This window comes from Passer domesticus, chromosome 4 (genome assembly GCF_036417665.1).
Source record: "Passer domesticus isolate bPasDom1 chromosome 4, bPasDom1.hap1, whole genome shotgun sequence".
NCBI classification, from domain to species: Eukaryota; Metazoa; Chordata; class Aves; order Passeriformes; family Passeridae; genus Passer; species Passer domesticus.
In genome coordinates this window covers 72,367,017-72,392,649 of record NC_087477.1, presented here as the reverse complement: position 1 = coordinate 72,392,649, position 25,633 = coordinate 72,367,017, and the positions used below count along the sequence as shown (strand labels likewise).

The window sequence follows — 25,633 nt, the reverse complement described above, 5'->3', positions numbered from 1 at the left end:
CAAAAGCAGTACCTTTTACTATGTACACAAGCAACAGACTACACATCATTGATTACCATCATCGTACTTCAATAACACTTCCTCAGATTTAGGGCAACATTAATGGAGTTAACAGACAACAGAACCAAATAGAACTGTGATCACACAGATGCACATATTTTGAGTTCACCAAGGCATTTATCTTCAGGATTTTTGGCAGATAAACTCTGTAAGCTTTCTACTACTTGTTTCTCACTACATTTACTAGCCTTGGTATCACCTAGAAAATATGCAGGAATATATGTTTTTAAAACACAATACAGGATGCAGTCAAGTAATGGAAAGACTAGACATATGCTCTTGACTATTTGATCATTTTCTTTCCTGCCCTCCTGATGTCCTTTATTTACTTAACTTTTAGAGCAGTTCAAACTATCTGCTACCAACAGGTACTTGCCTGTATTTGAACTCCACTCCCAAGTGGGATGCTCATGCTTGGAGGCCCATGCACCAAGTTACACGTGTGTGCATGAAAACAGACGTGACCCCAGTTCTGAGCACCTCAGTGAGCAGACACAGGCACCCACCCATGTACCCCAACATGTGCTGCAGACTCCTCCCAGGCACAGGCAGCCACCAGGTGGAATCATCCTCCAGGCCACCACTGGGACCACCCTGATAAAATATTCAGCGCTCTTCATATCAGCCAGAATCCAGTGGCCACTCTTGTAGTGCAATCATACAGGATTTATTTCAATTAATATACAATTTACTCTGGCACACACTGCATCTTTCAGTCAGGCAAGGAAAAGGAGAATGAATTATGAATGCCAAAGATCCAACCATCAGTGTTCATTTAAAAGCTACGATATTTGTCCTGCTATTTATACTTGCAAGGTTAATAATCATCTGTATATAAACAGCTAAGTCATTAAAGACCACCCTGTATACTTTACTCTGGTTTATTAATTTCTTTAATTTGTATGAAGGTCTTTCCTGAATACTTACTATTGATGTTTTCTGTACTTGGTCTGCAGCTCAGGGAGTTAATTACTATTTTGCTGAAAAGCTTTAAATAGCCTCATAAAGAGTTTGAGAACAAATATAACTTCACCTAACTATCCAGCCTTTTCAACAGTTATTTTAATATAAAAAAGTTTCTCTAAATTCAGTTGGACGTCATATATAGACAATGTTTTCATTAATAAGAGTGTAAAAACTTACAGGATGTGTCAGCCACAGGAGGCTCAGTAAACACAAAGAGTTCTGACAAGTTGAATTTGCAAGCTCTACAACTTAACCAGCAGAGAAGATACTGAATTTACAGCACATAAAATATGGTAGACCTACAAAGGAAATTGTTTCAAATACTTTTCCCCTGCCTCTCTACCACCTCTGATTTTTATCCCAAAATATTAGTAAATGAACTTCTATTTATGAAATTGAGATTCGAAGTAGGATACTTTTCAATTTGGAAGAGAACAGCAAGTCAACATTAAATAATTTATATTTTAGCATTTACACGAATTTGCATAGGCATTTATTGTTCAGTTTATGTTGCAAGGCTGCCAGGCTGTCTTTTTTCCATAAAAAACAGTGATGATATTTGTTACCATATCTCCACTTTTATGATTAAGTATGTTGTTTAAAAACACTACTTATTTAAAAAAATTACTAAGTGAGACAATTTAATATTGCTCTTAAAATAATACATTTGCTGCTTAATACTTCAAATGACAGACGAAAAGGTCATTTTACTAAACTGCAACCAGAAAACCTCTTACAAAAACAGCAGGTCAGCATTACATTAATTCTCTTCAAGGAAGTTACTGTACTGTTAACCAAGGCATTTCTTTCACAATTCAAGAACAAAGTTACTAAAAACTGGAACTTGGAGGTTTCTCAGAAGTCAGTAAGATATTCAGTTCAGAGTGGCTGATGAAAAAATCATCTGCTTATGATACACTAATATCTGAATTTATAGAGGCATTTTAAAACTTTTGTGTCACCTCACACAATTCAACATGACTTCCATCAAAACTGCTATAAAAACATCAATAAAACAAAAATTACTAAAGGTAATTCAGTTTCACTGTCAAATGCAAGACTTGAATACGCAGTGGATTGAACTTCTACCTCAGAAAACAGAACTAGAAGAGGAATTCACTGAACAGTAGTCTTAGATAATTGGTAGCAGTAATTAGTTCAAAGTCTTCAGAGAGCAGAATCAAATATCATGAAACAGTAAAAACTTTTCCTGTACCTTAAAAAGTAAAGATATGAACCCAACAAAAGAAATGGAAGCTGGCTCCATTTCTTTCAGGACATTCCAGTGTCCTAAATACAATGCAATGTTTTAAAGTTGCACATCCACTCAGCCACAGTCTTCAATTTTGGTTCAAGTTCATAATAACACATTACAGTGTCACAAGGATCTAGTGAGAATTAATTATTCATCCAGTGGCAGCAATAGGCATTACTGATTTCTTCATCAGTGATTCTTCAAGCAGACCTTTTCCTTTAGGCTAATAAAACACACTGCTTTCTTAAAAAATACATATGACACATGCTAAATTAACAAAATAACTTCTTTAATCAATCTGTGTATGTTTTGGCATGTTTTCCCATTTTACTGTTGATGATTATCATCTCAATCCAAGCCCTGACTATGCTAACACTACCTGGAATAACCCTGCAGAGGATATGGATCTTGCAACTCTGCTCTGCTGCTCTGATGTTGAAGCTGAACCATCTTATGTCAGGTTGCTTTATTTTTTCTGGCCTTCAGCTACCCCCAGTCTCTTACTCCCTTATCTCTCCTTCTCTCTGTACTATCTTCCCAGTCTATATATGCAAAATCTCACTGGCAAGGCAATCATGTCTCCTTTCAGAATTCTTCTACAACCAAGCTAGTCCATCTAACCAAACCATAAAAACAAACTCACACAATTTAACAACCAACAAAAGGGATAACAGCTACTCCTTTCCATACAGCACCTTAAACACAAGCACATGAAAATGAAATGTCACTGGAATTCACTCAGAGGTACAGCTGATAGAAGAAAACTTCATGCAGGTCTCTTTTCTCAATCCCAGCCAAGTACTCTATACAGCAGACCTTGCTCATTTGGTAAATTTAATACTAACTAGAGAAAGATTTTTAAAAGCCATAAAAACTCCACAAAATTATTCAAATTTCATCCCTGTTACAATTTATTTTTATTTATTAACAAACCTTTTTGCACAGAGTATAAATTTTCACATGCAATCCTTTCTAAAGGCCTAGAAAGTTACAGACACAATTAACACTAGTATGGACTGCATATTTGACATTTCTTCATCAATAAAGCAAAACCCAGAAATTTAAACATTCCCCAAATTATAGTAAAATGAAAATGACTACAGCAAGCCTGAGCACAGACTTAGCAAGATATAATTAAACTTACATGTAATATCAGAACTGAAAAAATGAATTTAAATATATAATTTATATCTCCACACTAATATAATTAAAATATTACATGTAATATCACAAGATTGAAAAATGAATTTAAATACTTCATTATTTAAATTTATACACTACTGCCTCAGAAATAAATCTCTTGGAAAGACACTTTCCATATGTCCTCTTTGGTATCAAAGTTATGAACAGAATTTAGATGCAGAAACAAAACAAACAATGTATAGTATTATGCAGGTAGTCCCAACATCCTGCATATGAAATTATAAAGGAAGTAGATAATTAAAAATTTCAAATACTCAGTAGCTTCCAATAAAGCTACAGAAATAGCTGCTAGTAAGATGTCTGTGAAAGAATAATCTTTGTACTGAATGTTTAAGCTACTCAACCCTTCCCCCCACCCCCAACCACCTCTGTGGGCCAATAAAATATACTTTCAATCTCTGAACATCCATTAAAATGTACACAACCAACTTTCAGGAAAGTAAAGCAAGATGCTTTCTAGTAAAAATATTATAACTAGCCCATCTAGACCTTTTTCTACTAAAACATTTTGACAGTCCTGCAGTTATATGGTACTTCTGTCTAGAAAAATCTGGTAAAGTGTATCCAAATTAACAAAAAACCATAATTTTCCTTCCAATCAGACAATTTTCCTTTTGTCTGGGTATTGAAATGTAACTAAGCATACCAATACTCATTTGAAATTTTTTCTTTTGTATCATGTGATTGACTTTAGTTGGAAAAAATTCTTGGGGCTGGATTATGGGGATGGACAACACAACTCATTTCTGCAATCCCATTTACAAATTATCCAACCAGCCTGTCACTTTTCGTGGACAAAAATGAAGGATTCCAATCTCTGTTCCACGAGACAGAAGAATATCCTAAAAACAGACTATCCCAACAAACAGAACATATTAAATAGCTTCTACAAGATCATCTGTATTCCAAGCTCTATTAGAAATGCAGATAATGGGAGTATTTCCTGCTACCTCTCCAACTCTACTGAAATTCTAAGTCTTACTGCCTTCACCACGTTCTGCTTTACCAGACATTGTTGCCTATCCTATTATAAATTGTTACTTTCAGTTATTAGCTATTGCTTAAAGAAGCAGCAAACTGAGACATGATTTTGCTAGGATTCCAGCTAAGTATATAAAGTGTCTATTCTGACTCTACAACTATGGCTAAAACCTAGTAAAATCTTTCAAGGAAATTCACCTGTGCAACCCCTTGGCTGCTTTATTCCCCCTATTTGCCTAGAAACAAGATGCTCAAGATGGACAAAAAATGAAGTTTTGAATAGTATCTAGATCTTCCTCTGACCCTATTCAGGCTAGAATGCACAGCAAATGAGCAAAGGAAAATGCTGACATCATTTTACCCCTATGGAATTTCTCTTACTTGGAAGAATAACAAACAGCAGCAACAACAAAAGCAGTGGAGAATGCTGAAATATGCCTATGAAACAGGCATAATAAGGTAAAAGAAGTTCAAGGTCTCCATTTTTTCTTCCTAGGTCACATATAGATCTCTTTGACTCTTTCTTTCCTTCCAATTCCACTGCTCATGAGCAGAAAACATGGAGGGTCATATACCCAACCCAAATTTAAGAGAATCTGTGGACTCCAAGGGTCTTAATCCCAATGGTGCCCCAAACATACAATTCTGTCACTGTACACGTGTTAATATCAATGTCAAGCAGAACACGGTGGGGATATACACTGCTGAGGCTTTTAATGGCCTGTCTCAGGATTTCCCCTATAATTGTCAAGTCTTTGAAAATAAATAACATTAGGAATATATAACATACTATTAATTTCATTCAAGTCACTTACATTCCCTCTTACATCTCAATGATGAAAAGAGAAGATTTGGATACCTAGTGATATTCTTTATTGACTAGAAGAGAATGATTGTACACTACCATTTTAGCATATCCATACTAACAAGAAACAGCAGATGGAGGATTAGTACAAAATAAAATCTGTACAGTTACATGTCAAGTAACAATCAAGTTCCATGTCATTTACTTTTGTAAGGCATATTTTTGTCTTAAATAATAAAGAAAAACGTCAGTTACAGACTAACATGGATTGTGAGGAGTTTGCAATACCTAGGGTTTAAGCACTGCGGTGAAGTACTTTGTTTTACACAATTATCTACTGAATCATCACGAGTTCACTTTTGACAGCTACGAAACCAAAGTCAATTGGTTTCGTCAATTCCCACTTCATTCCAAGAACACAGAAGAAATATACTGCGTACAAGAGAAACTGTAAACATTTTAAAGGGTGTGAATGAAGAAAAGCAACAACACATATCACAGAGGCCTCTGATCGCAAGCTTATAAATTACAGACCGAATCACTTACACACAGTAAACATCAGAATACAGGAAGGCGTTTTATTTGAAAGGAAAGACAAGCAAATCGTACTATTTTCACCCTTCAGATCAGTATCAGGTACTGCAATGAGTAATTAAAACAAAGACAAGACAGGGAAAAAAAAAAGCACCGCGCTTTCGCTCTTCTCAAAGTTTCATAACACGATTCAATGCGTGTACACTTTTAATCGAGACAACTCGAGGAGAGGATGGAAACGAGTTTGCCGGAGCGAAGTGTCAGTTTGTGTCACTTCTGCATTCAGCTGTAACCTTCGCCAAACCTTGTCCCCCACCCCGCCCATCGCCCGCGAGAGGCCGCGGCCGGCGGTCCCGCCCCAGCGGCGCCCGGCTCCCGGCGCCCATAGGATGCGGCTGCCGTCAGTCTCCCATCAGCCCAGCTCCGCCTCCTCAAACAGCAGCAGCCCTAGCCCTCCTATCCGCCTTTTGCCTTCAATAGGCCCTAAAGGACAATGCTGCTGGAAGGGGAAGAAAAAAAAAAAAAAAAAAAAAAAAAAAGAAGAGGGGAGCGAGCCCCGCCAGATCGGCCCCCGGGGCAGCGCTGTAACGCCGCGGCTCAGCCGGGGCGCTTTCCATCGGCCCCGGCCCGTCCCCAGCTCCCCCTCCCCGGCCGCTGCCCTCTGAACGCCCGCACAGGATGAAAGGTCACGGCGTGAGCGCCAGCCGGGGCCGCCAGCGCTACAACGCCGTCACCTCAACCGCGGGGTCAGGCGGGGCAGGCGAGGCGCTGCCCGGATAGGGATCTCCCTACTCCGACCCGAACCGCCGCATCCTCCGCTTTGCCGTCTGCTGGCGCCAGATGACACCGGCGCGGGCCGGCACCCGCGGCGGGTGGGTTCTGGGTGCCGCCTTTCCCTCCCTCCTTCTCCTCCTCTGCTCCCGGGCGTGAACCAGCCCGAGGGCACCGAGCCGCAGCTCCCGCTCCAGGCTGGCGCCTTCCTCCCGGCCGCGGCACAAGCCGCTCACCTGGCGCCGGGTCCCGCCGGGATGGAAGAGCGCCGGGGCCGGCGGCAGCCAGGGAGGGCTGAGCTCCCCTCCCGGGCAGCGCTCTGACCGGGGCACCCCGGCCGGGCCCCCGGCCCCGCCCCCGAGCCCTGCCCGCCGCCGGCCGGCAGCCGCCCCCCGCCCGGCCCCCGGCGCTCCTGTCACCCCCTCCCCGGCCCCTTCCTCCCGCGCCCCCCGGCACGCTCCCGCCGCGCTGCGCCAGGCGCAACCCGAGAGCGGGACGCGCCGTCCCGGGAAGCCGTCCTCCCGGCGGGAGCAGGCCCGGCCCCGCAACTCCTCCTCTTCCCGGGCTGTTAGCGGAGCGGGCAGGGATGCGCGGGCCTTCCCGGCCGGGCCCCGAGCCGCCGGCCCGGCGCTCCCGGGGGTCCAGCCCGCCTGTCCCATCGCAGCGGTGGGAAGGAAGCGGGGGAGGGGAAGGGCGCCCGCCGCCGCCTCCCGGCTCCGTCCTCCCGTTCCACGGGCAGGGCGGCTGCCACTCTCCCTCCCTCCCTTCAGCCCTGCCCCTCCCTCTGCTCCCCGGGCCCGCGGCGGGCATTTACCTGCCGTGGTGGCGCAGAGCGGGGCCCTGGGGCCTCTGGCAGCCGGAGGAGGCAGCGGACTCCGTCCCGCTGCTGCCGTCCCCGAGTGAGGCGGGCGGGACGGAGCCGGGACCTGCCCCGGGAGGCGTTACGTAAACCGGCGGCGGCGGCGGTTCCAGCGCCACGGGGAGGGAAGGAGGGAGGGAGGGGGCCGGGCCGGCCGCTCCGTCACCCGGCAACGGGACTCAGCGCCCCGGCGGACCGCGCCGCCGGCTCCGCCCCGTATCCCTCCGCCCAGAGGGCGGCCCGGATCCCCGATCGCAGAGCCGCGGGGCTGCGCCGCGCGGGTGGGAAGGGGCTAGCGACCATCGCGCCCATGGGCGGGAGGCGGGGGATGACGGGACCGGTCCGCTTGCTCTGCCCCGCACTCATCCCTGTCCCTATCTCTGTCGTCCGCAGGGCCCGGGCGCCGGCGAGCCGCCCTCATGCCGGGGCCGCGGCGCAGGAAGGGCGGGGGGAGCAGGGGAAGTGTCCTTTGCCCTGGTTGTACAGCCTCCCGCCCGCCCGGAGAGCGCCGCGCTGTCCGCCTGAGGAGGGAAGCGGCGGGCCCGGCGCTCGGCAGCCCCCGGGCGGGCCCGCGGGGCCGCCGCTGAGGCGGGAGAGCCGGCGGGCGGAAGCACCCGCGCCCCTCAGGAGCGCCGCGCCGCCGGGAGGGGAGCACCCGGGCAGGGCCGGCGCAGGAATGCGAGGGAGGGAGCGGGGGATAATGATGGAGCGTAGCGGTGTTTGTCATGTGAGGGCCTTTTGAAATCCTGAACGACTCCGAGAGCGAGGTTAACAAATAAAAGTTTATTTTACTGCGCAATGAAAGCCCGTCTGGAAGGGAAGTAGTCTGTTAGGAGATTGTTGCCATTGAAAGTCGGGTTTAGTAGGTGAGGTCCTCGGGAGCCGCGGGGATTTTGTTCTAATTGATTAAATGCCAGTTTAATCACAACTGTTTACACAACCCTGGAGTAATGAAAGGGCAACATTTTTAGCATAGTAGATGGGTGAAAATGGGCCACTGTAAGGCTGAAAATATGACAAGACACACCAAAGTACTCGTTAAGCTTCTTAATTAGGAAAATAATGATGCCCTTTTCAGGTGAACACTACCACCCCACATTTCTCAAATACATGAACACGTATGGGCCTAAGGAAAGTCAATATTATGTAAGATGTCAGAGTAAGTCTTCTGTGTGTGTAATCCTGAGGTTTTCTTCCTTTTGTTCACTGCTCAACGTGTGGCTCCTAGAGTTCCAAAATGCAGTATGTCATCCGTGTTGGCTCACACTGCTTCTTTTGTGCACAACATCTTCAGTCAATGGAACCAAGATTGCCTTTGAAAACATGATCCCCCAGTACGGGATGTGGTCCCATTTAGGCCTTTCAACAAGTTAAGTCTGTGTATAAAAACTACATCTCATAAGAAGCATGCATGCAAACATTGCCTCCCAGCCTATATATTCATTTCCTGATACAGAGCAACATTATTCTTATTTTTGTTTTAGCTAGGGTTTGCCAATTTTGAACATCCTTAGCGCCTAATTTTGTCATAAATCTGACAGGCTAGCCAAAAGTTAAGTATGCAAGATTGTGTAGCTACATGAACTACCAGCATTCTCTTAAACGTCACTGAGGCATTCATTGATGTTGTATGAACGTGCAGTTAATCAGTTACTTTCTCCAAACCTTGCAGGAGTATTTTGGGAGAAATCTAAAGAGAAAGTAGTGCTTTAAACTGTGTGATGAAAGGACAGAATTGTTCTCTGAACTATTTAATTACTGTTCAAGTTATTTTCTTGTTATGAAAAGCTGAAACTGAAAAGCTTTGGGGGAAAAATCCTGCTGACTGTTTTCTGCTGAGTCATTCCCCGGGTTTATCAGAAGCATTTCACCACCACTAACACAACTCGCACCAATCACTATCAAATCTCCTTTTGTTCAGGAGCTCAGAATTTGAATTCCCCTTTTCAAGGTAGAATAAGATGTACTAAAATATGAGGCACCTAAGATTTGTCTGTAGTAACAATTGGTACCAATTTAAATCAATCTCCATACAGTCCTCTGCACATATCTTCCATGTATTAGTAATGTATATCATCAATACAAATCCACTCTGTTTCACCCTTTTTAACCATTTTTTTTTCTCTGAAGGTTTGTAGAAGGAGCAGATGCTCAGAACATTGGTGTTCTCCTAATGGAGCAAGCCAGAGCATGGAGGCCAATGACAGATTATTCTGAATATTCCCATAGTTGCTGTGTGACATTTCAAATTGACAATTCTGGTTTTGTGGTCAGATCTCAGGAATTCCGACAGTGGAACTTTTTTGTTTGTTGGTTTTTGTTGGTTTTTATTTTCCTAACAACCAACCCAGTTCTGATCTCCGTTTGGCAAGCATTTCAGAAACAGCTGGTACATGACCATATGCCGTGCTGGCGCTGCTGTGGGCTTATTTCCCACTTGTCCTCCTGGTCAATCAGAGTAGCTCCATGTGCTGAAGGACAGCTGGTCCCTTGGCATGCAAAGCAGCTAATGAACTTTTCCTCCAAAAAGCTGTAGGGATAGAGATGTGAGCTGCAATCAGTGGTTTTTCCTTTCTGAAGTGCTATCAAAGATGGGAGTTTTCTGTGGGAGCCCTGTTTATTGCCTCTGTGTGACAACCTGCACCCTGAGAACAACTATGTGGGTGTGCGTTGTAGGTGACAGCACTTGTTTGGAAAATGAAGGCTAAATGATCTGTGTTGAAAAGAATTCTAAACCACGACTGAGTGACTGATGGACTTGTGCCTTTAGCTGTCAGCCTCAGCAAGTAGACCATTTCCCTTTTCATTGTGATCCCTGCTGAAAGGGTCTCCAATAAATTTCTAAAAATGTGTCCATTTCATAATACATTATTTTTCCTTTAAGTAACCTACTGAAGGAGAAATTGCACAGCAGTTTAGTATTACATAGCCACAGCTTGTAAGCATTTTATTGTCAGCCATTCCTCTTACTTCCTTAAAATCAGTCAGTTTATAATATTCCCTAAAATTCCCTTGTAGGTGCAATAAAAATCCCCTGATTTTCCCCGAGCAAGGATTAAGTATCAGTTAGCTTTGAAAGTCATGATAACCAATCAGTAGACAATTCTCTTGTTCACAGTTCATAAACCGTTCATATGAAATGCTTGATAAAAACAATCTGCCCATTCAGCATTTTAGAAACAGAGCTACAGTACAATTTGTGAGGGAATATATGTATTCCAAGAACTTAAAAGATCATCTAAATGTGCAGGATCTAAATATATACATAAAGCTATAATGTGTTTTTAAAATCTAGTAAATGGATGGATGTTAATGTAAACTGAAATAGGGAATATCCAACAGACTCATGGTGAGTTTTATTTGAAATCTTGATGCACAGATTCAAAATTATAGTTATCTCTTTGAAACTACTTTTCTTAATTCCACAAAGGCTTGCCTAACTTTTTTCCTTCTTTTCAGGATCCATTTCAGGTTTTTAGCAAAGACATTCACACCTCCCAGAAGTAATAACTCCGTTCAAATGACACATTCAAAAGGCATTCCTCAGCACTAGATCAGGTTTCAGATTCCTTTTTACTGATCCCTCTTTCCTAATAATATCCCTGTGCTGTACCAAAAACCAAGCTGTACATACCCACAGAATCAGAGGACCACTCTGTTGTCAGCATCAAGGACCTCATCTACTGCAGTGAATGGAATGTTACATTACATTTTAGTGGGGCTTTCATTAGGCCACAGTGCAACCCTTTTCCTTTCAGACTCCTCTCAAAGAGGTTTCAATATCTTTAATAGGAACACAGTAGTGTTGGAAGATCTGAGTCACTTGAAAAATCAATTACGTAATTCAAAGTAAATTTATTTTCTGTTTAATCCAACTTGATCACTATAACCTCAAAATGTATTTTTGTTTTCTTTGAACAGAAACTGCATGTAGGAAACTGTCACAGAAACTGCAGGTCAGGCATTGCCGTTCTGTAACAAGTCTCTGGGCTTGGTGTTGGTATTTCTTTAGGACTCTACTTTTTAAAAATTATTTGGCTTCAGTGTTACTCTTATCCTTTTTCATTCTGCACTACGAACAATTGAGAAACTCTAATAATACCTTGAGAAACCCTTGGACAGCTCAAAGTAATACATGAACAGGACTCTGTCTCAACATGATGCTGTGTGCCTAAAACTGACCACCTGAAGTCTATCATAAAAAGTACTCAGAGAAAATTATAAAGAACCATGATAATTGTCTGCAGCAGTTTGTACAAACAGCCAAGCAATACAAAAAGATTAGAAAAATGAAAACATTACATAATGAATGTAGAGGTCCAAGTACCTAGATACAGCATCCGAAACCATACACCAGGGAATAGCTTTCACTTGTGGCGTAATGAAAGAACTACAGGAAGTACAGTGTTACAAAAATAAAACCATTTTCACAAGTGATGAAATACAAAGCAAGTATTACATGCAATTGCATTTTAAGGACAATTAGTCACCATTAAATATACCAGTGTCTCAAAATCTCATTGTTTTTTGTAATGCATATGTAGAAGAATTTTATGTCATAATGAGGTATGAATTTAATTGCATTGTATTTGTTGCTACATCAGCTATTGTCAAGCTATTAAGTTAATTACATGTTAAGTTTTAAACTAGATGAAACACATTATGACATCTGTTTTTTCCTATATACTACAGCCATTCCAGAATTACCATGTTGGAAATGTCTGAGGTTTTGGCAGCTCACTGTGTTACAAATAGTTCATGAATACAATTAAACATCCTTGAGTAGCCTGCAGCATCAGCAACCAATCCTTGTCTTGCTCATCAGAGATACAATATTTTTCTACATTAATTCCACCACCATTTTCTCCAGATATTGACCCTATTCTCAGTCAGTGGAAGTGCTGAAAACAGACTTGAATGCATTCTCATAGCTAACGATCTGGCCACAGATTTTGGAATGAATGTACTACCATCTTTATTAATGATCTATAAAAAATGAAAGGTGAAAGAAACACTCGAAATTTTATTGAGTTCTTAAAGCAACTGCACTGAAGGTATTATTCTTTTCCTTAGCATTTTCTTAGCAATATATTCTATTGCAGTCCCTGGTAATAGAAAAGGATTCATTTGTGTATTAATGGGTTATTTTCCTGGCACTTCGACATTATGTTTTGACTTATCAAAAAGTTTTCTTATCTGATCCTGTAGTAAAAAAACTGCAAAGCAAAAAGGTTGTATGTTTTCAGATGCTTAAAAAACAAACAAAAAAAACCCCCCTCAGACTTGGTTTGAAAGCTGAGACTTGAAAGTGAAGGAATCTGTATACATGACTTACAGACTGTAATAAGATTATTATTGTTGTTCCTAATAATAAAAATGTTGATATTTTTATTTGTGTGAACTTTTTATCTGTGTGGGAGCAAAAGGCAAAATGGCCATTGCTGCTTTCTGATAGAACTGATGGGCTGGGAAGTGCTGCCATTAGAAATAATTCACTCTGTAGATATCAAAGGACTGTTAAGAGTGGCTGATTAACACCAGTAGCCATTACAATGAGTTCATCTACAATAGGGGAAAAAGTCAAGTTTGAAAAAAGCAGCACTTAAAAATGGGTATTGAATCTCAACCAAATATACTACTATTTTGATATTAAGGGGAAAAAAATTGGCAGTACATGCAGAGCTCTAGTATCTGCATTTCCAAAGCTGCTCTAGGAAGAGATTTCTAGCTGGTGTGATTGACTACAGGGCTGTCAGCCTGAAATAGAAACCATTTGAGCAGCACGAGAGAAGGAGAGGGTATTTTTCTGTCAAGAAGCAGCTAATATTTCAATATTTTCCAACTAGACTGATATGCTCTCAAAAGTATATTTCGTGATATTTTGGCTTGTAATTCTAACTGAATTAGATTAGATGCTCATTTAAAGAGTCACTCATTGGAACTTGTTAACAGGAAGAAAACTACCTACTTTACAAGGCTGGTTTATGTGTTTATGCTAAAAAGGTGTTTTCTCTCAATAGAGCTATCTCAATAGAGTTTGAGATGAAAACTACTTGCTTTCTGGTTCCATTAGAATTTTTTTTTTTGTTAAAATAGGGTTGCCTTTTGAGTTTGATACTATTTCAATATCAACTGTGAAGAAACAAAAAAGCAGGCATAGCTGTAACTGGCTGAACAAAAATTGCTGTCTTGGTGTTAAAACACCCCCACACATTTTGGCAGTTGAAGAGGTCATGAAATAAATGAACATTTAAATGCCTAAGCCCAGCCAGCTTTTCCAGGTGTAGAGCATTCATTTGTAGGGGTCATTTCCCCTAAGAAAGTTTGTTTGTTTTTTTTTTTTTTTTTTTCTCTGAGGCTGACTGCAGGTCATACTGTGTTCACTTTAAGTAGGGGGGAGGCACTAAAGACCAAGCTAATCAAGCTATGCAGGGTGGTATAGCAGAGGAGAATATTAGGGGGCAGGAGTGGGCCACAAGTACAGATCACAAATGCGAGTATAATCCTACAAGATGGATCGTTTGAACATTATTTGTTAAAGGGATAAAATGAATGCAGTAACATTAAATAAGAGAATAGTTTATTTCTCAGAATAAATATTTTCCTCCTAAATGTAAATGTCAATATTCAAGGCATTGAATAAGAATTGATAGCCAAAGGCATCGCTTTCTGGCTTATTGCAATGTTTTGATTTTATAGATTTTTATTCCTGGGAGCACACTTTCACAGATGCATGTTCCTCTGTAGAATGAACAGTATTTGACTTTGAACTTTTCCAGGAAGGCAATCATATCCTTAAGAAAGCAGTTGAAAATTCCATGCTTCACTGTTGTGCATAAAAGTGATTTCTGTATTTGGAATCGAAGTATTGCTGTGGTAAAAAATATTATGACAACATTTCTTCCATAGTCAATGAAAAACTATAAGGCCCTGTAAAAAGGAATTCAGGGCACCTGTGTGAGGCACCAGCTCCTCTGCTCTGACTGCCTACGTCTGCCAGCTGATCCAGCACTCCCACATGCTGAACAGAGCACTGCTTAGAGCTCATCAGTGCAAAACATTTTTGAAAATCATCTGAAGAGTCAGCAGGTTTGGCTTTGCCAGAACAAACTTTTGACACCAAGACATTTTTACAAGTAGGAGCCATGAGAGGCTCCCACTCTCACATCCACATGACTGCTCTTTCTTCCCACTCCTTGAAGCCAGTGTGGCTCCATCCAGGTTTCCTATCAGGGATGGCTCTTGGCTTGTGCTGCCTCCTGATGATGCTAGGCAGCTGTTGTTGGCCAGCTGTGCTAACAGTTAAGTACTGTGTAGTCCTGTGCAAAGGTACCTGTTGATTTGGGAAGTTATCCTGGACGACAGAAATGTCTTTTCTAGGTCTAGGTCTGGGACCCTTTCAGTCTTGAGTGAGCTCACTCACTAATTCTGTTTTTCCCAAGGAATGAGCAAATGGTAGCATGCCCAAGGATACAGGCTACTCTCCATCCCTCTTCTTGCAGCTAGGTTATTGTTCAGAGAGGAAAGACAGAACCTACAAAAATATAAAGCCAGACCCAAACTGCCTTTATCTTGTTACTGGATCTTTTTGTTGGAAGATCCTCCTTTGAAGTTACAAGTCTAAAAGTCCCGGGATTCAAACTCTGTTTCCATTTGTATGTATGCAGTTTACCCAGTTTTGCAGCGCAAATTGTGAATGCTGTCTCTATCTCATGAGTGACTTGCTGAGAGTTGAAAGGAGGGAGTTGTGAACCTCATCCCAAGGTATTCTCTACACTACTGGTTAGAGCAGTCTTCTGGAAGAGCTCACTCCACACATAGGATAAGAGTGCTAATGTCAGCTGGGAGTACTAAATGGAATTTGGGCTAAATTCAGAGTGCTCTTGGATGTTAGGTGTGGGAATGGCCTCTCTGGGGATGAGCTTAGGCATTTCTTTCTCAGTTACAACTTAAAGAGTTCAGTTTGGGATACTTTTAAGCATCTGGGAGGGTGGGGTCTATATAAAAAAATTTGAAGTCCAATATGGAGACTCTAGTAAATTTTAAGCTCTTCCATGGATATTAGGTGACCTGAATAGCTCTCTTGGATTTTAGACACCATGCAGAATGGACCTATTACAAAACTGGCAGGAAGACCAATGAGCAGAAATAGGCTCTTATAACTGAAACATGTTTTTTGTCCTCTTATTTTCAAGACAAGCACATTTGGAAAAGTAAAGACAGCAGTTTCTCTGCTTACAGTCACCCAATTTTAAATGAGGGAGTAAATTTGTGTAGGTTGGATTCAACTCCTTAAGATATTTGATACATTTTCTGTATGTTTGTGCAGTTTTCCTTCTGTGAATGAAATTATCCATATATATACTATAGTCCATGTTCCTTGTTTCATAGATTCACCACCAACTGCCTATGTATCAGTAAAAGTGAGGCATTCAGCTGCAATTTCTTTTCTAATATAGCAGTGAAAGTGAGGTATTCAGCTGCAATTTCTTTTCAGCAAACTCGTTAACTGACTTTTCTAGACAGTCACTGCTTGTCATTATTTGTGACAAGGGAGTTTTGAAAACTGTTCTGTGAGCTAGTGGTAGAAAGTACTTCAAATGTACATTAAAAGTACCTCCTCATTTGTTTTACAAAGAAAATCCTAGCAATAGCTCAGCTGAAATTTAATAACTGCCTGGTTTCCCTGCTGTTGCTGGTCTCATCCAAAGGCAATGGTAAGTGCTTACATTTTTTCTGTGATTGGTCTCGAATTTGGTGTGTGATTGTTTGCACTAACTATTCTGCTTAGTACAGAATTATGTACAGCTATGATACAGATGTACAGATGATAACAAGCTCCCATGATCTGGTAATTTTTTTTAAAACTATAAATACAGAGAACATTTTAATTGCTTACCACCCCATTTCAGGTGTTCACCTGAGTCATGTCTCACTGGGGGCAGGCAGGTTTTGAGTTTATGCAGCTATATGTTAAATCAACATTCTTCTTTGCTTGTGATGTGGATTTAGGGAGATTTTTCTTCTAATTCCATAATGATTAGATTCTCCAGTGCACTGCTCTTGTTTTTCTCTGTGGTAGATTTTGTAATGCCAGCTGAGATTATACTCCTTTGGCGCACCTATCATTTGCATACACATAAGGCACTGAAGGTGCCCGTTATTTTCAGCTAGCAAGTAATCTTGTTCCCACTTAACTTGAAATACATTGTCCTCTGTATCCTAATTTTGACTTTTACAGTTACTTGCTTAATTGCATTTGGATTACTCTACACTGTGTTTTAATACATTATATTTAAAATCTGCAAGATAAAACATCACCATAAATAGATGCATAGATATAGTCACAATGGGAACGTTGTGGCAGCTGTAGAGGTTGACATGGTTTACCACCTGTCAGGAATATGTCACCACTGGCACAGTGGACAGTGTGGTAAAAGCTCTGTCTGTCCGCTGGTCCTACCAGGCTCTCAGACTGCCCAGGGCTGAACAGAGAGGTTGTACCCAAACATTTCTGCACTCACTGGAACGCTGGCAGAACTCTTCACAGACATGGTCTTGTGATATTACTGCAGCAGCAACCCGTCCTTAGAAGGTGTAAAGATTTATGAAGGTTCATGCTCCTGCATCCTCCACTTCTTTAACCCTTGAGCTGCTGGGCAAATATGCCAGTGTCTTCTTGCAAAGCAATGGCAAATCCCTCCTTTATGTGGGAGCAGCAACTTTTGCTGAGATTCCTGCATCTCCTGAGTTAGTAATTTCCTTTTTTCTCCAGCCCAAGATTGCATAAGATAGTAGTGGTGGTATGACAGGAATTGTCTTGTGGGCTGTATTTGGCTGGAACAACACCCATGGTAGTGTATGATAATTGCAGACAGTATCAGTTGCTGTTTGCAGTGGCTGAATGTTTTGGTGAGAAGTTGATGCAATGCCAATGAAAAAGATAAGTTTCATAATTTATGGAAGTTTTATCACATACAACTGTGAATGCTCCTTTCATCTTGCATTAGGGTTAGGGCTGTTTCTTTCACTTTCAGTCCCTTTTCTGTGTCATGAGATAATCAAAAACACATATGTATACCTACAATATAAGGCACTTCACACCAAGAAGCCACCACAGAATATTCCCATTTATATGACATTGGAAAACCTGCTGCTGAAGATTAAGCATTGTTAAAATATTTTGGTTGCATTAAACAATGTGGTGTACATTTGGTTCTGTCAGATCAGAATGCACCCTGTAAATCCCTATACCTGGAAGCTCTCTGTGGAAGGACCACATGAGCTCTGTGATATTTTGACAGGATATAGCATATGTAGAGTGTTCTAATAGTCTCCCACCTTCATCATGCTGAAAACTTAGTTAAGGACTTCTAGAAAACACAGAATGACATTGATGCAGCCAATTTGCAGCTCAGAAAGGTGTCAGATAAGGTGCTACACAGAGACGAATCTACGTTTACTTGGTTAATATATCACAAAGTCCTTATTTCTCTAGAAAATAGGAAATACTGGTGTTGCAAAGTTTGTTGCAGAGGTGCATAAAAGTGAAAGCAGAAATCCATAAATATACATGCATCTGCTACTATATATTCTTGTCTATAAATTACATGGGGTTTTAGCAAGGAGCGGTGAATGGTACATCTCTGCATTTCTCAGTATAAGTGTACATCATTTCCATGCATGTTTCAAGAGATAAACTGAATTCTTGACGGTGAATGATAAGGCAGTGGGGGTTGTGGAGGACTGAGATAACACCAGGAGTCACCTGCAGGGTATGGAAAGGGCGGAGCTACCAAACTTACTACGTCAGACCTCACAAAATCGAATATTTAAGTGGTCTCAGTGTTATTTAATATATTTTCAAGTGTCTCATGATCTCATAGATTTCTTTTGGTGGATTGCCTGTATTTTCCAATTACAGGGAAATAATGGCTTACCATGATAAATATTCTTTCAGGAATGCATGTTATTAATCTGCCCCATTAAGCACTGAAGTATAGGCTGAGACTTAACTGTGTGCTGAAGTCTTGATTTCACTGGGATTTAATCACAGGTTAAAGTGGTTTCCTGAGTTAGAGCCAGAAAGACAGTTTACAACTAAAGGACAGGAAGAAAACCTGTTTAGCTCCTAGACTGCTCTTGTCATCCATATATGCATGTTTACAAATCCATTTTCATACAAATCTGGGCAGAATTAGAGCTTGGTAAAAGAAGGGAGTACATCAGAGCCTGCCTCTGAATTTAATTGAACTGAGAAGTCATTGAATTTGGAGAATTGCTTCAAACCCATCTCTTGCAAGCATGGTTTGGAATGACCAGAAGATGCTGGGATGATACCCAAAAGACTATTAGCATATATAATGATGTGCATCCTGGCAAACAGCTCAACAAAATTTCATATTGATAAAGCCAGTGGGGTCTGGGTCACCAGGGTTCAGGATCATAACTTTAAATATTGGAAAGATTTACCAGGAATTGTGTAATGAACCATTTTCACACCAACAAAGTTTCTATATTGCAGAAAATAATGTATTATTATAATGCATAGATTTGATGGCATATAGAGAATTTCTTGTGCTTACCAAAAACACAGAAAATAAAAAAAAGTAAAGGAGTGGTCCATTGTGAAATAAATTCAATAATTTGACAAAGAATGTGTTAAAATGTATGTTTTAGATTATTTTCTGTGCTGTATCAACACAAAACCAAAAGAAATATTTCAAATGTAAAATGTGTGATCGATGTGCATAAATTTAGCTAGTATATACAAAATAGGGACAACAGTAAAAAAAAAATAGAGACAATTTCAATTAAGCAAGTGGGATCTGGACAAGCTCAAGAAGTGGGCACTCAGGAGGTTCAGCATGGTCAAGTGCAAGGTCCTGCATCTGCTTTGTCTGGTGTCATTACAGGCTGGGGGATGAATGGATTGAGAGAAACCCTGTGGAGAAGAACTTGGGGGTGCTGGTGGATGAAAATTTGGACATGAGCTGGCAGTGTGTGCTTGGAGATTAGGAAGTATCCTGGTCTGCATCCAGAGCAGTGTGGGTGACAAAAGTCAAGGGAGCTGATTCTGCCCCTGTGCTCTCCACTCCGGTGAGACTCCACCCTGAGTACTGCATCCTGCTTGGGATCCTCAGCAGAAGAAAGCCATGGACCTGTTGGTTTGAAATGAAAGGAGGGGAGATTCAGACTAGCTGTAAGTGAGAAATTTGTTATGATTAGGGTGGTGGAACACTGAAACAGGTTGCTCAGCGAGGCAGTGGATGCTGGATGGGGTTCTGGGTAATCTGGTCTAATGTAAGATGTCCCTGCTCATTGCAGGAGGGTTGGACTAGATCAGCTTTAAGGGTCCCTTCCAACCCAAAATAGTCTATGATTCCATCACTGTATATGATTTCTCATCCTGAAAATATTTTGACATGTGAATAGTTTTATTTCCATATTCTAGAGTTTATGTAAAAGATGTGCCATATTACAGGTAATTATGCAAATCAAAACTTTTTTGTTGTTGTCAATGCAATTGTAGTGAGTTTGCTAGTAAGATACAGCAAGGAACAAAGGGCTTCAAATTCTTGCTTAGAATTAGAATCTTTGTTAGATCCCATATTTGTGTGCTTTTTTCTTTTTCCTAACTTTTCCTAAGTTTCAGTGTATCTTTCTCAGCAGCCACCCAGTGCATGATGCATTCAGTTCACTACTTTCTGTGATATATCTGCTTATAGTGTCAGAAACAAGGTTACTCAGTGATTCAACCTAATGGAATTACTGATAGTGTTTGGATCAATTCTCTATAAATACACAGTGAGGGGCATCTTCAAAAAGAGGTAGCATTGCTGAACAGATTCATTGTCTCCATTTTGGTACTCATGATGATAAGTAGGAACAAAATGTGTTTTGTTGAAATATTCTGTATTAAAATTTGCATTTTATTTAACATGAAACTGAAAAAAAACCCATTCAATAATTTGAAACTTTGATCTTTACTTGAAATCTAAATTCAAATTTAGATCCAAAATTAGTAAATTATCTAATAAGCAAAACTGAAGTTTCTGTCTGCAATGGTGGCTCTTGCACAAGAAAATAAAGTGTAGAAGTGAGTAAGAATTCCACCCAACTAATATAGAGAAGTAGCTTGCCATTGTTACTTCTCAAATTGCTTTGCAAATTGACTTTCTCTCATTTTGTAGAGGAGAAGACTGAGGCACAGAGAGAGAAGGTGGTTTACCAAAGGTTTTACAGCAGGCCAGAGACAGGGGCCCAGCAGAAGCCCATTCTCAGCTGCCTGGTTCTGCCATATGTCCACCAGCACCATGGTGCTCCTCAGTGATCAGTGGGAAACAGAAATCCTCAGGGAGTATTAGCCAGCTTTTGCAACAGCACAGGCCTTTTCTTATTCATATATAGGCATTACTTTATCTGACTGGAAGACTGAAAATGGAAGAAAAAATGGAAGGAAAATCCCTTCCGTTTTTAAGATAAGAAACCAGAACATTATAGTAAAATTTATGCTGCCAGAAACATTTATTCCTCTGTGATCTTTTACTGTTTTCTTAAATGAGCAGCTTCACTCCATCCAGCCATAGTGATCCCCTCTTCATTCCTATGCAAAGAATCAGTTTAAACTGATTCAAGTACTTTTACAGGAAGCCACCAAATCAATACACTGCATTTCCCTGAGTTTGCAAATGCTGGTCAGGTCACAAGTTGCTCAGACAAAAAGGTTCTGTCATAAACACCGGTTATTTTCACTTCTCCTTCTCACATGCAAGAGGAGTGAGATTCATCCATTGACATTTATTTGTGAAATAGACAGTCTTCTCTCTCCATACATCATATACCAAATTAATTATGTTATCTCAGCTACATGAATTTTTACATCCTATTGAATTATACTGTTTAAAATGTTAAATGAATTATACTGTTAAATGCTTATACTGGTATGAAGGTGTTTTACACTGACACTGGTTGTACATCTTCTAGGGAAAAATAAGCTATTCTTACACAGCTCCTAAACTGGAGATGTACAGCTTTAACTGTACTAATGTAGTTAGGTCAGCACAACTTTCTATTGTAAACAAGCTCTGTATTGCACAGCTAAGGCTAGATTACTCGGGTTTGCACAAGCTCTGCCTACAGAATATGCACAACCAGTGTAACTAGTTGTGTTTTAATAAATACTAATAACACGTGTCTAATTACGACAGTTCATCTCGACATTTCCTGCCTGCCTCTCGCAGGATGACTAAGCGCTTCTCTCTCACCACCCAGCCCATTGCTGCCTGCACACTGTTATTAGGGGCAGTCCTGTATCATTTTCACAATTATAGTATATGTCATGTCATACTTGTGGACTGCCAAAAAGAGAGCACTGTCCATCCAGAAGAAAAATACTGCCTGCAATTGCTTTCAAGGGCTGAGAGAGGCAAGTGTTTACTCACAGGCACAGTTTTTCTGACCATGAACAGTCCCCGTGCTTTCAAAGGGATTAAGCCTGGTAGTATTTGCAGAATCAATGCCTTGATTAGCATGCTCAAATGGTTGATTTTGCTCTTTGCAAACAAGTTTGAAGGATGCTAAAGTAGTCTTATGATGGTACACATGCAGGTTAGGTCCTGGTTTGGAATTGCATTTCAGTTTTTAAAAAGCTTTGGCAAGCAAACCCCCACTGTCACATTTACTGCAAAGTGCGTTTTGTGATGCATGTAGTGGTCAGAATGTCACACAGACAAGTACTTCAGCAGAAACATGGAAATAATCAGACATGCAAGTAATCAAATTGCAATGTTACAAAATCTTATTAAATGGGTTCTAGAAACTATGGGTTGGATTTATTACTGGAATGAACAGATACCATTAATGGAAATTGTAGGATAATTGAAAGAATTTGTAGAATAAGTGGATTTTATGGAAAGAAATTTACATTAATATAATTTCTGCCTTCTTTTCCATCTCCTCTTAACATGCAGCCAGCTCCTACACTGTTTTTGCTCTGTGGTCTTGCTGTCATCTTTTCCTGTCTACACCCTTTCCATAACTCAGTGTAGCACTAGATCCAAGAAATCAGTTTTGCCAGCTACTACAAAATCTGTACTGTTTTTGAGTGCTCCTCTCAGCCAAAAATCAATTCCTCAACTTTAGCTCTTCTTGTTTCACCCTTAGATTAATCCTTTGTAGGTCACTAGGGAGTTTAGCCACAGAGGAGCTCACTTTCTCTCTCATAAGATGAAATGCCCTTGAAGGTGCCTTGAGCCCTTTCCAAGGAGCTTTGGGAAGATAAATAGCATGTCTGTGCTGTCCACATTGATCAGCTGCAAACTTTGCACCTACTTCTTATCTTCACTTGTCCACAAAGCCTGCCTGTCACTGTGCACATGCAAATGCAGCCTCAATAGCTGGCTCTGTAATTAAGAAATTCAGATGTATGTGATAGTTGCACCCATGCCTCAGCTTCTCCTCTTTCCAAGCATGGTTGATGGCCCTCCACTCTAAAAAGTTGTTGAGACCCCCACACTGAAGATGTACTTGGTGTTCAGCACCTGAATTATGAACATAGTTCTGTATTTTGTCAGCGTGATTAAAACCAGTCACTTCATAGGGAACTGGATTTGTAGAAGATTTTGCAAAGGAGGTAAGTTATCCTACAGCAGTTGTGTATTGCATGAATTTAATGATGTCGTTGTTCTATGAACTGTAATAATTAAAATCTAATCCACAGTAGAATCAATAGATGCTGCCATTATTTTCACTAAAGTATGCATATAAATAAGAGTACAGGGAGAAGCTGTAAGTATATGTGATCAGGTTAATGAAGCCTTTGATAATATTCACCTGGTATTTTCATAGTTGAGGTACATTTAAGTACTGATAAACATAATTTAATGTTACTAAATTAAAATTAATAATGTGAAAATGAAAACTGCTTACCAACAGCAGTTCAGTGTAAAAGTATTTTAAGAAGGGAAAAAGAGCACATGTAGTTAAGCAATGTCATACTGCTGCACAAAAATAAACATCCTCTGAGGATGTCATAGAAGAAATGTTGTATGTAAATAAAACCAAATAATCATTCCACACTACTTAGCTTTCTGAATGTTTAAACTTCAAAATTGATCATGTTCTTGTTTTTTTGCAGATCAATGAGAGCAGGAGTCCAAGGACAAGCAACAAGATTGATTGATTCCCTTCCTTGACAGTTCAGGACCAGAACCACTAACACATGCTGCAGAGAAGCTCACTGTGCACATCTTTGATCCACATTGTGTACATAAGTGTAGCATGTTCATAAACTAAGGGAGTAGGATATTGTTGACCTGAATGCCACTGAAAGCACTTGCACTCACAAAAAATATAATGATCTCTGTTTAATAAAGCCACACATGACTTGCATAAACTGGAGCTGAAAATTTAGGATTGCAAAATTCTAGCATATTCTGAATTGAAAGGATCCCACACGAGGATCATCCAATCCAACTCCTGGCCCTCCACAGCACTATCCCCAAGAGTTACACCATGTACCTGAGAGTGCTGTCCAGAAGCTTCTTGAGCTCTGTCAAGTTTGATGTTGTGACCATTTCCCTGGGGAGCTGCTCCAGTGCCCAACCACCCTTTGGGTGAAGAACTGTTTTCTAATATCCAACCCAAACCTCCTCTGACACAACTTCAGGCCATTCCCTGGGGTCCTGTCAGTGTCACCACAGAGAAGAGATCAGTGTCTGCCCTTCCTCTTCCCTTCCTTGAGGAAGCTGTAACTGCAGTGAGGTCTCCCCTCAGTCTCCTCCAGGCTGACCAGACCACTCCAGGCCCTCAGCCACTCCTCACACACCTTCCCCTGAAGGCCCTTCACCGTCTTTATTGTTCTCCTTTGGACATTCTCTAATAGTTTAATGTCTTCCTTTTATTGTGGCACCCAAAACTGTCCGCAGAACTTTAAGTGAGACCACCCCAGTGCAGAGCAGAGCTGGAGAATTCCCTCCGTTGCCCGGCTGGTGATGCTGTGCCTGATGCCCCCAGGACAGGGATGTCCTTCCTGGCTGCCAGGGAACTGCTGACTCTTGTTCAACTTCCTGTTGACCAGGACCCCCAGGTCCCTTTCCGTGGTGCTGCTTTCCAGCATCTCATTCCCCAGGCTGTCTATATATCCAGAGCTGCCCCATCCCAGGTGAAGAATCTAGAACTTTTCCTTGTTCCATTCATATGGTTAGTGATTTCCCAGTCCTCTCATTTCTCGAGGTCTCTCTGCAGGGCCTCTCTGCCTTCAAGGGAGTCAACAGCTCTTCCCAAATTTTTGTCATCTGAAAACTTACTTAGTGTACTATGGGTATATAAGGGTCTGCATAGCAAAAATAACTTGAAAAGATTATTTGGGGCAATATTGAAAGAGTAAGGCATGTCCCTCCTGACCAAGACTGTCACAAGCAGCAGCATACAATAGAGGACTAGGCAAGGAGCCCGCAGCCTGAGATCAAATCCTTCTGTTCTTGATCTGCTCAGCAGAGTGAAGAGGTCAGTGCTTCTCTTTGTTTCCCTTCCCACTGAAGTTCTTGGTTTCTCCTTTCTGTGTTTTGACCTTTTTGCCACCTTTGACTTTTATCTCTTTGGAGCCAGACCATCTTTCCCATAAAGTTTAGTAGAATGTGTCTCTGGGTCTTTGTGTGAGACTTTAGACACTTTAGGCCGCAATTATAATTTGGCAGGAAGGAAATGAATTTCTTTCTTAGGCAGGGAAATGACCCCAAATAGATGTTAACATCTGAAACTTGAAATTCAACAAATGGCTGTTTGCTTCTGTGGCATCCACTCCAGCATGCCATTGACTTCACAGGACGTGTGCTGGGGGCTGGAGCTGTGCATGTGCTGCAGACAGCTTTCCTTTGGCTGAAGACCACAGAAAGCTAGACTGGCGTTAACAGCTGCCTGAAGCACAGGTTACAGTAAAGTATATCATGTTAATATCATCGTTACATACCTTGGATTCCACTGTAAGCCTGAAGTCTGGGAGTGAGGAGAACTCTGGACCATAAATACATTAGCTCGGCATGATGAACTATGTGAATTTGTCCTTCAGTTAAGGGTAAAGAGGAAAGCACTTTGATTCCACAGTCATATTCTTGAGACTGCTATAGTGCAAATCAAGACAGGGTTTTTTCCTCTTGTCGCAGAAAACTTGGAGACGTTTCTGTCTGTAACAGATGCT

The 25,633-nt window shown here is 41.2% G+C and overlaps 1 protein-coding gene and 2 long non-coding RNA genes across 4 annotated transcripts in view; 2 read left to right on the top strand and 1 right to left on the bottom strand.

Annotated features, from left to right (window-relative positions):
• Window positions 1–7,526, bottom strand: part of KIAA0232 (KIAA0232 ortholog) — a 65,304-nt gene extending 57,778 nt beyond the window's left edge. For both annotated transcript variants that reach the window (XM_064418737.1, XM_064418738.1), the window contains exon 1: window positions 7,390–7,526. The gene's annotated coding sequence lies outside the window, so the exon portion shown is untranslated. The remainder of the gene's footprint in view (window positions 1–7,389) is intronic.
• Window positions 7,527–7,594: 68 nt separating this feature from the next.
• On the top strand, window positions 7,595–11,037 carry LOC135299541 (uncharacterized). The gene is made up of 2 exons (XR_010361513.1): window positions 7,595–7,715; window positions 7,828–11,037. It is a non-coding gene; the product is annotated as an uncharacterized LOC135299541 (long non-coding RNA).
• A 4,865-nt stretch (window positions 11,038–15,902) lies between these two features.
• Window positions 15,903–25,166, top strand: LOC135299540 (uncharacterized). Its single transcript, XR_010361512.1, has 3 exons — window positions 15,903–16,151; window positions 19,350–19,636; window positions 23,573–25,166. It is a non-coding gene; the product is annotated as an uncharacterized LOC135299540 (long non-coding RNA).
• The last annotated feature ends 467 nt before the right edge of the window (window positions 25,167–25,633 follow it).